We start from the raw sequence: 12,648 nt of genomic DNA on the forward strand, positions 1-12,648 counted from the left end.
TTTATTGAAGAGAAAATTTATGCACAAAAAGTGTTACTCTGGGTCAGCATTGTTCAGTAGAGATATAATCCAAACCACATACATAATCTTAGATTTTTTAGTAACCACATTTTTAATAACATTTTTTAAAAACAGTGAAATTGGGCTTCCCTGGTGGCACAGTGGTTGAGAGTCCGCCTGCCGATGCAGGAGACACGGGTTCGTGCCCCGGTCTGGGAAGATCCCACATGCCGCGGAGTGGCTGGGCCCGTGAGCCATGGCCGCTGAGCCTGAGAGTTCAGAGCCTGTGCTCCACAATGGGAGAGGCCACAGCAGTGAGAGGCCCGCGTACCAAAAACAAACAAACAAAAAAAAAAGTGAAATTAATTTAAACAACATATTTATTTGACCTAATATATCCAAATATTATCATTTGAATATTTCATAAATATTTTTAAACTTGTTAATGAGCTTTTTCCAGTAAGTGGCCTGAGGTGATCTCTAAAAATGGTTCACCATTCACTTGACCCAGAAAACCCCACAAACATGCAAATCAAGAGGTTCAAACATTCATGTTCACTTTAAGAACACTCATGAAACTTCCCAGGCCATTAACGGTATGCATATCCTAAAAGCCACTAAGTATCGGAAGGATGTCACTTTACAGAAGCGATGTGTGCCATTCAGTCGTTACAATGGTGGAGTTGGTAGGCGTGTCCAGGCCAAACAGTGGGGCTGGACTCAAGAGTCGGTGGCCCAAAAAGATTGCTGAGTTTTTATTGCCCATGCTCGGAAATGCAGAGAGTAATGCTGAACTTAAGGGTTTAGATATAGATTCTCTGGATATTGAGCACATCCAGGTGAACAAAGCCCCCGAGATACGGCACAGGACTTACAGAACTCATGGTCGGATCAACCCATTCATGAGCTCTCCCTGCCACACTGAGATGATCCTTACTGAAAAGAATAGATTGATCTTAAATCAGAAAAGGAGGTTGCACAGAAGAAAAAGATATCCCAGAAGAAACTAAAGAAACAAAAACTTTAGGCCTGGGAACAAATGCCGCCAAAAAAAAAAAAAAATGCAAATAAAAATAAAAGCAGGGGGCTTCCCTGGTGGTGCAGTGGTTGGGAGTCCACCTGCCGATGCAGGGGACACGGGTTCATGCCCCGGTCCGGGAAGATCCCACATGCCGCGGAGCGGCTGGGCCCGTGAGCCATGGCCGCTGAGCCTGCGCGTCCGGAGCCTGTGCTCTGCAACGGGAGAGGCCACAACAGTGAGAGGCCCGCATACCGCAAAAAAAAAAAAAAAAGCAGGAAAAAAAATTGTTAATGAGATAGTTTGCATTCTTTCATTCATATGAAGATTTGGACATTTGTTGTATATTTAACATTTAAAACACATCTCAATTCAAACTAGCTACATTTCAGGTGCTCACCAGCTATGTGTGTCTAGTGGCTACTGCACTGCACAGTACAGTCTTGGGATGCAGCAGAGAAAGAACTTCAGCCTTCTTCTCTTCCCATTTCTCACCATCCCACAAATATTTACTAAGCACCCACCATCTTTTACCAGACAGAAGGAAACTATCAAATGAGGCTCTCAACCTGCCACATATTTGAGAAACACTAAGTTGAGAGATTGAATATACAAACGGAACATGTCAAACTTTACATCTCAGTAGAACTCTGACCCACAACTTCCAGCAGCAACTAGCCAGGAAAGGCAAAAACCACAATCAGCCGAGCATGGTCAGGACTTGGCCAATGACTGACAGCTTTCCTAATTTTTGCCCCCTCTCCCAACTCAGGATCATTCAGAGAAGGCCAAATATGCTCCCCAAACCAACCATATAAGGTGACCTGATTCTAGTTTTCCTACCTCTAGCTTCCCCATGCCAACAGCCTTCAGGTTCACCTGAAGCCTTCCTTTTTTTCCCACTATAAAGCTTTCCCACTCCCCTACATCCTCTGAGTCTCTACCAAACACAAGTGATGGTAGCTGACACCCTTGCTATATAGTGAGTTCTGAATGAAGAGCCTCTATTTATTCTCACACGGGTGGTCTTCGTTTATCTCCACAAAATCTTTGATTAGTCTTTTCTTAATGACTAAAATAATCAAACTTCCTCTTTTAACTTTCCTTGTGGGTTCAGTTTTTCATTTTATTTGTAACATTCATTCATGCAATGACTATTTCCTGTGTCTTAGTAGGTGTCGGCCACTATGCTGAGTCTTTGAAAGTAAGTAAAGGACCAGAGATTCAGTCTTTTCTCTCAGGGAGCCTAGAGCTTAGCAAAAAACACATACAAATAAATGTTTAATAACAGTTGTAATAAACACTACAAAGGAAATCAGTTACTCGAGGAAATACATGCACTCCCATGTTCACTGCAGTGTTAGGCACAATAGTCAAGATATAGAAACAAACTAGTGGATGAACGGATTAAAAAAATGTGGTATATACATACAATGGAATATTATTCAGCTACAGTAAAGATGGAAGTCCTGCCATTTGTAAAAACATGGATGAACCTTGAGTATATCCTGCTAAGTGAAGTAAGCAAGACACAGAAAGAAAAATACTGCATGATCTCACTTACATGCAGAATCTAAAAAAGTCGGAGCAGGGAGGTGGGAGAAATGGAGAGATGTTTGTCAAAGGGTACAAAATTACAGTTATGTAGGATGAGTAAATTCTAGAAATCTAATGTACAGCTTGTTGACTATAGTTAATAATAATACTGTAGTTTACTTGGAAACTCACTAAGAGAGTAGAAAGAACTCAGGTGCTTTCACCACACACAAAAAAGATAACCATGTGAGGAGATGGATTTGTGAGGAGATGGATTGATTAGCTTGACTGCAGTAATCATTTCACGATGCATGTATATCAAAACATTATTTTGTATACCTTAAATATGTACAATTTTTAGTTTTAAAATAAATTTTAAAAATTTAATTTAAAAATGCACTACAAAGGAAAGTATATTATGATACCTCAACGTTTCAATTTTCCTAAGATATGAGTGCCATTTCTTCCCAAGAAAAGACTTTTATTCTGCTATTTAAACTTCAATAAATGCTTGGCAAAAGGAAAAATACTGTTTTCCCAATAGATCTTCACACTGAAGATCAGACATTTTTCCTTACTGCCCTGCTTCCTTATCCCTTTTTGCTTATTTCTCATTTTACTTCAAGTGAACACTCCCAAATGGTTTCTGGCACTCTTTCAGCAAGAGATAAAGAAAGGAGACAAAAAGTTTTCTATTAAATAAAATAACTATAGCTCACTCAAGGGTAGTTTAAATAATTGTTCTCCAATTTAATGTTTATTAATAACTATTTTATCCAGGCCAAAACTTTGCCAAGTTTTGATTGAGTCAAACCTGAAATAATTTTCAATACTGCTGAATTTCAGATAGTTCAAAACCCAGAATCCAGAAGTGCTTTCTTCTCTCCACTTGGGTACCTATTAAAATTTCACTAAAACCATTTTTAAATCTTGGAAAACTACATCAACTTAAATAAGTGTAAAATTAAAATCAATTTTAATTTTACACTTATTTGAATGCTGTGTGTTTTTAAATCATTCTTTCATTAATGTATTTCAATTTATATGGATTTTCTTTGGCTAAGAAAAATAGTTAATTAAGTGGAATATTTGGTAAAATAATGTATGAAATATTCTGAGATCTGGAGCCTAGAACTATATGCATCTAACTTAATTCACCTTCATGACAGTTTAAGCAGTTTACCTGAGAAATAACTTCAAAAACTTTCTCAATTATTAATGATATATATGTCATTATTATCTTTTTGTTGCTTATATCCTTGGACTTCTGATATCTTACTGGTCTAACATCATAAAATCCAGGCTGACTCAACTAATTTGAAGCAAATGTATAATAGCATATCTGTTGACCTCACTTAATGATACAAAGTCAAGTTTACCTTTCAAAACCATTACTTAAACCATTCAGAAATTTTAACTGCATATTTTATAAAATTCTAATTGCATTATCAAATGAAATATGAATATTCTAATAATGTATATTTATCAAAATAAAACTGTGAAAAATAAAAGCCTTTGAATTCTTCAAAATAAAATAACATCAAACATCAAGATGCTATTATTTTCAAAAGGGAGTCAGAATTCCTGGATAATTGGAATAGAAGTTACACTCCAAGCAATAACTGTCCAAAGAATCAGTTTTCGTTTACATTGTACCATGTAAAAGATAAACTTTCACTCAGAGCTTGGCCACAAATTAGATACCTCTTGGTCCCTGTGAGTTTAGATAATTTTATGTCCTCTGAAAAATCACTCCATTTTTCTAAAGTAATATAACCCCTTCAACAATGAACAGAAAACAAATAAGGAATTCATCCTGCTATAACACTTTCTTAGTTTACTGGTTCAGAGAACAATTTATACCACAGCTGTGTAAATCGTTGTAAGTGCAAGGACCGCTCTGCAGAACAAAAAGAACACCTTTCCTGTAGTCTGGCTGTCTGTCTTGATCTCACACAATCTAAAAAGGCTTTCCTCAGCTGGGCCTGAGGAACAAATTCCTCAAGATCTTGGGTAAGCGATCACGAAGGACAGACACGAAGTATAGCGTTCACCCACTGTACGACTAGGGAAGGAACCACAGGGATCTGAAAGGGCTGCCCATAGGCAGTCTGCATACACATCCCCCATCTATGCTCCCTTTTCTCTCACTCTTCTCACAAGAAAAATTTTTTCAAGAATGCCTCTTCCTGGGATTTGGATCATAAATTCATGAGATACTCAGACTTTCCATCAGTATGGAGTTTAGTTATTCTTTCCTCCAACTCACTTACATAATCTTCAATTAGGCTGTTTCCAAGACCCTTCAATCTTTAAGTCTCTCTTTTTTTTCCTGCAACATTTCTCCTAACTGCTCTTAATGCATCCTAAGCTCTCTCTTCTCTAAATTTCAGTAGTTATTGCTGTCAGTGCCTATCAACAGACATGTACCCTATACTGTTTTGTATGCTTTTTTTCTACGTGTTTTGCCTCTCATATTGGCCTGGGAACAGGGATATTTACTGTACATTTAGCTGTTATACACAAGAGACCAAAAATACTTGCAGTGGAAAAAGTCATCCAAAAGAATGTTTCCTAAATCCAGGAAAGGGGACAATTTTGCATGGGTTTACCCTGTAGAATTTAGACTATTAAATTCTACTATATGAATTAACTAAATTATAAAAAATAAAAATTTTTATCATAAAGATGTGTAATGTATTTATAATAAGCCCAAAAGCTCTGATCCTCTAAACAGTACCTTGTTATGAAAAAAATGTATTACCTGGAGAAGCTGATAGCTCTAATCTAAATCATATAAAGAAACTTGGTCATTTGGACTATTTGAAATTTTCAAGAGGCATTACAAAAAGTCCAAGATCTTGTCATATTTGCCTCTTAAATGTGTTGAGCTCTTCTTAAATAGGAGTTGTTACTATGAGAGCTTTAACCAAAAAAAACAAACAAACAAAAAAAATCAGAATAACCTAAAGGAAGATGAGTAAAATAAATACACCATCAAACAGCGTAAGGCTCAATGAAAATGAACACCCAAATCTCTGCGTTTCCCTGCCGCTCTCTTAGAACGCTTGGGGAATTTGAGCAGCTCAATCAAGCCTACTCAGCACTGCATCACCAAAGCACAAAATAAGACCTGGAACAAGCAGCATTTTTTGTCACACATCTTGCTTTAGCCAAACCTACTCAAAGCAGTTTCATTTTTAGCAAAATGAACTAACAAACCTCCCCCCCATTTTTTTTTTCAGTGATCAGCACAGCTGGAAATAGCAACATTCTGAGCAGACTCTGGCCCTTGGTGTGAGCCTACATAAGCTGTTTTACCTCAGCTTGCTCATGTGGAAAATGAAAATATTGTATAATAGTATCTCATAGAGTCACTGCAGGGAGTAACAAAAGAACTGATCATATACGCAAAATACGTTTTATAAACAAAAACCCATCATTTACCTCTCACCTGTGAAGCCTGTCCAACACACTCATACAGCTTATTGTCACCTACCAGTTAGTCTTACCATAGACATCATCCCAGTTACTTTCCTAGCAATTACATCTACCTCCTTTCATTCACTTCCAACCTGGGAATGGAAGCCCCTTCGGCTATCAGAGGTAGGTGATCCAGTCAGTCCTTTCTGCAGCAGCCATAAAAGCTGGGGCACAGACATGCATACAAGTTCCTTCCACGGAGAAACTGGTGACTTGGCTCAGGTAGGAAGGAGCAGGTGGGAGAGGTGTCCTCCAGCTTCTCTGGGCTCTAGGGAGGATTACAGCCAGCCTCTAGCGCCTGCTCAATTAGAAGGCTGGCCCTCAGGCAGCAGCTTTTAAAGTATGCAGATAAATCTCTTTGAGGGCAAGACTGGCAGAAGGGCTATTTTGCCCTCTCCCTCTGCACTGAACGCTGGGGTGATAGCCCTGGTGAGTGTTCACTCACCCTTTAAGAATTGCTTCTCAGCCACATAGCACAGGGAGATGAGCTGGGTGCTTTGTGTCCAACTAGAGGGGTGGGATAGGGAGGGTGGGAGGGAGACGCAAGAGGGAAGAGATATGGGGATATATGTATACGTATAGCTGATTCACTTTGTTATACAGCAGAAACAAACACACCATTGTAAAGCAATTATACTCCAATAAAGATGTTAAAAAAAAATGTCAGACAAAGACAAAAAAAAAAAAAAAAGAATTGCTTCTTATTTTGCTATAGTCTTGTGAGTCTTGTGAAAACAAGTCCCACTGGCTTTCAGAGCTAGATGTTTTGGGAGCCTGACCCTCCCTGGGAGTCTCAAATGTTGGGGTGGTAGACGTGGGGCTCAAACCCTTTTCCCTTTAAGGAAAAGCTAGGAGTTGGGGCTTCCCTCCCCCTTGTATGGTGCTGTGTCAGGGGTGGGGTTTATGGTGACAGTGTGTCTCAGCCTTTCCTGCCTGTTTTGATGTGGATGTTTCCTCATTTGTCTGATAAGTAGGAGTCCTTCAGCCAGTTTCTGGATCCTTTTCAAAGGGAAATGCTCCACATGTGGCTGTGCGTTTGGTGTGTACGTGGGAGGAGGGGAGCTCAGGAGCCTCCTACGTCACCACCTTGGTCAACTCCTTTTGACTTGGTTTGTGGGTTTTTTGAAAGAATACCACAGAGGGAAAGTACCCTTCTCATCACAGCATGCCAGGGGTACCTGATACCACGTGACATCACTAGGGATATTAACCTCAAGGTTTAAGTAGTGTTTGGCAAGTTCTTCCCTGTAAATTTACTGTTTTTCCCTCTAGTCTTTGGAAGTGTGAGTCTTACATCATTCAGACACAGGTGGATTTAAAATATGATAGAGAAAAATAAAGGAGGAACAACCAGAGAGACAGAAAGAAAACCCAGAAAGAGTATTACCCATGTAGCCAAGAAAGATGGAAGCATTTCAGGAACAAGTCCATGGTGAGCAAGGTCAAATGCCACAGGAAGTAAAGTAAGGTAATTACTGAAAAGTGCCAAATGAAAGGTTGTGTTGACTTTAATAAGAGTAATATGAATTGTTTGATGGAGCAAAAGAAGAATGCCATGGGCTGGGCTAATTACAGAACGCGGATGTAGAGTGTAAATGACATACTCTGGAAGCTTACTGTGAAGGAAGTATGTGAAAAGGGTGGTGGTTAGGGAGACAGTCACAGGGTCAGGGGAAGATATTGAGGGGTTTTATGTATATATACGTATTTTTTTTAACGTGGAAGAGACTTGAGAAAATGTGTGTGCTGAAGGGAATGAGACATTTGAGAAAGAAGAAGAGGAGGGTAGGGCTTAAGGATCTAGGCAACTTGGCTGGTGGAATAAGTACACAGGGGGGATGTCAATATCTGTCGCGAGATGAGGCTAAGTTAGTCTTTACTGAGCAATAATTACTATTACTGATTTGTTTGTCAAGAATGCTTAGAGCTTTAATGAGACAGAGACTACCAGCTCAAAAAGCAGATCTCTCAAAAATACTAATAATATGTAATTATTATTATAATTATAATACTGATATTATTTCTTAGATGTCTCCAAATCACCAAGAAGATGTTCTTCCAGACTTTTAGCTGATATTTTGAAGATATTAAGTAATTAAAAAAGAAAAAATATTAAGTTTATGGTGGAGAATCCTGGCAGGCACTGCCTTAGCCAAGTGATCAAGGTTAACATTTTCAGATAGCAATAAAAAAATCAGTGTTCACCATGATATGACAAACTGAGAAGGGCACATCGTTTCTGAGTTATCCTTCCCCAAAAATGAATGCCCTCAGTCTAATCATGAGACAACGGACAAATTCAAACTGAGGAAGGTGCTGCAAAACAACTGACTAGTATTGTTTCAAATTCTCTCTGAAGTACCTAGATTACAGTATCGGATGCACATTTCCTGAGTTGTTTTACAGATGCTAAAACCACCACCAAATGTAAGAAATTAACTACTTGATGATCGTGAGCACGTAGCCCCTTTACCTACTGGCACCTAAAGAATTGATAATACTCACCCTTGTGATACCACCCTATTACCTCACCATCAACCAATCAAAGAATTGTGCATGAGCTGATCACATACCCTGGGATGCCCCTCCCTCACCTTGCCTTTAAAAATGATTTGCTGAATGAAACCCATGGGGAGTTCGGGTGCTTTAAGCACTAGCTGTCCTGGACTCCTTGCTTGGTGTGCTGCACTTTGCTTCACCACAACCCAGTGTCTGTAGATCGGCTTTACCGCATGAGAGCCAGCGGACTCAAACTTGGTTCAGTAACAATGAGAGACAAGGAAAACTGAGGAACTATCACAGACCAAGGCAATATAAGAACTGAAGACAATGTGGGATCCCAGATCGGATTCTGGAGCAGACAAGGAACATTAGTAGAAAAACTGGTGAAATTGTATAAAGTTCTGTTCTATAATCAATAGTACTATTAATTAACCGAGGTTAATTTCTTAGTTTAGATAAATGTTTTATGGTTAGGTAAGGTGAACATAAGCAAAAGCTGGTTAAAGGGCATGTGGGAACTCATTCTTGCAACTCTAAATCTAAAATTATCCCTCAAGGAAAGAAAGAAAGAAGAAACACTACAAGTAAAGTCCCACTCTTCGCTCTGCAATCCCACTCCTCTTCCTCTTTCCTCCCAAAATTTTCTAAGTAAAATTCATCATTCTTATCTTAGCCTTCAGAAGGCCCATTTTATCCTGGCCCCAACTTCATCTCTAACTTCCCTCCTGCCACTCTCCAATGCTCTTTAATCCAGAGAAACAAAAACACTGCATATTTCCTAAATGTTTCAATGTGTATAATGTCTCTGCACCTTCAATCATACCGTTCCTTTTGCACAGAATGCCCTTCCATGCCTATATCCACCAAATACCTACTAAAATTTCAAAATGGCCCAAGTGCCTTCCCACCTCATTAGAGATTTCCTTACTCTGTGTTCTCAGAGCAGTCTGTGTATTCTGATATCATAGCACATATCACACTGCATATCACACTATCAGTATGGATTTATATGTCTGTCTTCTCTACTAGATAATCAGCTTCCTCAGAGTTAGAGTTCACGTTTGACTTAAGGGTCCCAGAAATTTTTAAGTCACTCAATAAATGTTTGATGAAATGAATAAATGAATCGATGGTCTAGCCAACAAACCCAGAATGAATTTGAGTATCTGACATTATGTAAACATATTTGTAAGTGGCAACAATAACCTTAGCCTCCTACTTACGTTGGATCAAAGTGAGGACAGTTTTTAATCTCTTTTCAAACCATGAAGTACACTATGAAATTTAAGCAAACATCAAGGATTTACCCAGTCCAGTCAGAGAAAAAAAAGAGCATAAAATACCAGAAAATATTTCCAAATATATACGGACAAACGGTTAATATACTAAAGTATAGAGTTAGACTGCGGTTTCCTTGAGGGTAGGAGCTAGCACATAGAAGGTATTGGTGTGAATATAAATTGATACAAGTTTTCTGGAAAATCACTTGAACTAATAGATCAAAAGTCTTTTTTAAATGTGCATAATTGTGACCCAGCAATTCAATTTCTAGGTATTTTTCCTAAGGAAATATTTGGACAATTAGGCAAACACATATGTAGGAGGCAACATTTATGCTAGCAAATATGTGTAAAACATTCCAGGTATTCACTAGTAGGGACTGGTTAAGTAAGCTATGACACATCAATTAATTTAAGTGTTAGTAGTCAACCATTAACAATCATGTTATGCATCTGTATTTATTAAGATGGAAAGCTATCAAGACTGTATTAACTGAAAAACAAATGAGGTGTTTTTTTAATCCCAATTTCACTTTTTATATTTTTAATACCTGTATGTATTTATGTGTATATTTATATGTATGTATATGTTTACATATATGTGTGTGTGTGTGTGTGTGTGTGAGTAGTATATTCACATACATATCTATATGCTCAGATTTCCTGATCATTATCTTCCCTTCTTGCTTCTGGAAGAAACACAGCTGACCACCATGTGGTCTCACTCCATTCTGCATCCCATAGTCTGCTCCCATCCCACCTTCAGAGGAAGACAAACACAACTATTCTCCTTGGAGTCTGGGGTTGACCTGTCATGTTTCACAAACTCCCGAGAAGGCAATAAAAGCAGCAATGATAACCCAAGCAGTCCCCAAAGAAATATAACTTGCTCACCCAATGCATGCTGAGTGGGGGGATGAGCAAGCCAGACAGAGGAGACTAAAGCCTCCACTGTCATCCTGTAATTGATTTTACCTAAATGTATACTTCTTCCAAAATACACTGCAAATTAATGGAAAACTTTTGTAATACATGAGTAATTTATTTTATAGACAGTTTGGGGAAAACAGGTTGAATTTACTATGTACTGTCATACACATGAAGGCATCTGAGCCTCACAAGCCAGTGACGTAGGGAGGAAAGGGATGCCCTTTTTTCATTTGAGGAAACAGGTTCACAGAAGTTATGCTGTTCACACGAGACCTCTCAATGAGTGAGAGGTAAAGCCTGGATTCAAACTCAGACTTTCTGATTCCCATTTGTGAGCCCTTTCAGGCACAACAGGGCATCCTAAACTGGCCGGATTGTAAGAATCCCCTGAGAAGCCTAGAAACAAATCCTGAATTCCAGACCAGTCTCCCTGATGATTCTGATTCCACAGGTCTATCTGAGATGGAGCCTGGAAATTTGTATCTTTTTAGAAACCTCACCAGGTGATTTTTATGATTGGGTCAGTTTGAGAAATGCTGACTAACACTATTGTATATATCCCTTATAAAGAGAAATATTTATTCTCAGTCACTACTGTGTTTTCAGATATTAAGATTAACCAAGACAAGGGCAGGGCTTCTGCCTGGGGATAGGCCTATTCTATTCCAAACATGGTGCACCTTGGACCTTTTTTGGCACGTACATTCGGTTACCTCTGTTTGGTTGTCCTCACCATAGGCAGCAGAAACCACACCTTTGGCCTGACAACTTTCCTTCCTCAGCTGATCTCACCTCCCCTGTGGTTGAGTCTACTTTATGCAGTGGCCTCATTTTCTGGTCTCTTCCATCTCTCCCTGGACCCTAGTGCATGAATCTCCCTCACAACCTCTTCCTCAGAGGCTGACCCACAAGCTGACTCAGCTTCCTGTCCAAATCAGCAGCAGTTCAGCCACTGAGCAGTGTCTACTTGCCGGCAGAGAAGCTTCCAGAAACACAGCTTCTTCCAACCGACGTTCCACGATCCTCACCACACACTGATTTACCACTTCCTTTCCTCTAAAGAAATGAGGCTGCTGACAGGACTGCTCACTGTGCGTGACTGGCTGAAGGGGCTAATGGGAGGCCAGTAACCCTCAGAACAAAAGACCCGTTCACAGCTCTGATGCAGCCTACCCAACTAGAGGGCTGAGGGGCCCAGCTGTGACTGCGCCGGTGGGGTGGGTCCGCCTGCAGTTGTTTCCCAGCAGTCCTTGGCTGGGCTGTGTTATGACAAAGCTGTTCTCCAAGCCCATCCTCAAGGCTCTGCCATTGTGTAAGTCATATTCAGCTGTCTTACTCAAATTTGAGTAACACATGAGAGGCAGAGATTAAGTGTTTTGGGCGTTATAAGAAGTGAGTGATGACTCTAGCCAAGAATTTAGAACAGCTTTCTGGACTGCATTGCACTTGATCTGGACCTTAAATTCTGAGTTGGATTTGGACATGTGATAATGTCTAGAAGGACATATGAATGGAGGAAGAAAGCATAAGCAATCATAGAGAAAAAAAAGTGGGGGGCAGGGGGAGGGTGATGAGTTTTTATTATTCTTGTGACTCCAAAAATTGTCTTAGCTAGTTGGTTTTTCATACAGTCTGATAGGCTGTAATTCTTTTTGGAAGTCCAAACTTGTGAGGAACTTTAAAAAAAAAACTAGATTAATCAAGGAAAAAAGAGGAACTAATAGTTATAGAATAACTTCTATGTGACAGGCATCCTAAATGATCTCACTAAATCCTCAAAACAATACCTGGGAGTGGGGTATTACACCCACCCACCCATTTCACAGATGAGAAAAATGAGGCTTAAGAAATTAAATAAACTTGTCCAAGGTTACATCGCTCACAGGAAAAAAAAAATCA

The 12,648-nt window shown here is 39.4% G+C and overlaps 1 pseudogene; it reads left to right on the top strand.

Moving 5' to 3' along the window:
* Positions 1-486: 486 nt before the first annotated feature.
* Positions 487-1,027, top strand: LOC103082028 (60S ribosomal protein L17 pseudogene; annotated as a pseudogene).
* Positions 1,028-12,648: the final 11,621 nt, after the last annotated feature.

This window comes from Lipotes vexillifer, unplaced genomic scaffold (assembly GCF_000442215.2).
Source record: "Lipotes vexillifer unplaced genomic scaffold, Lipotes_vexillifer_v1.1 scaffold195, whole genome shotgun sequence".
NCBI classification, from domain to species: domain Eukaryota; kingdom Metazoa; phylum Chordata; class Mammalia; order Artiodactyla; family Lipotidae; genus Lipotes; species Lipotes vexillifer.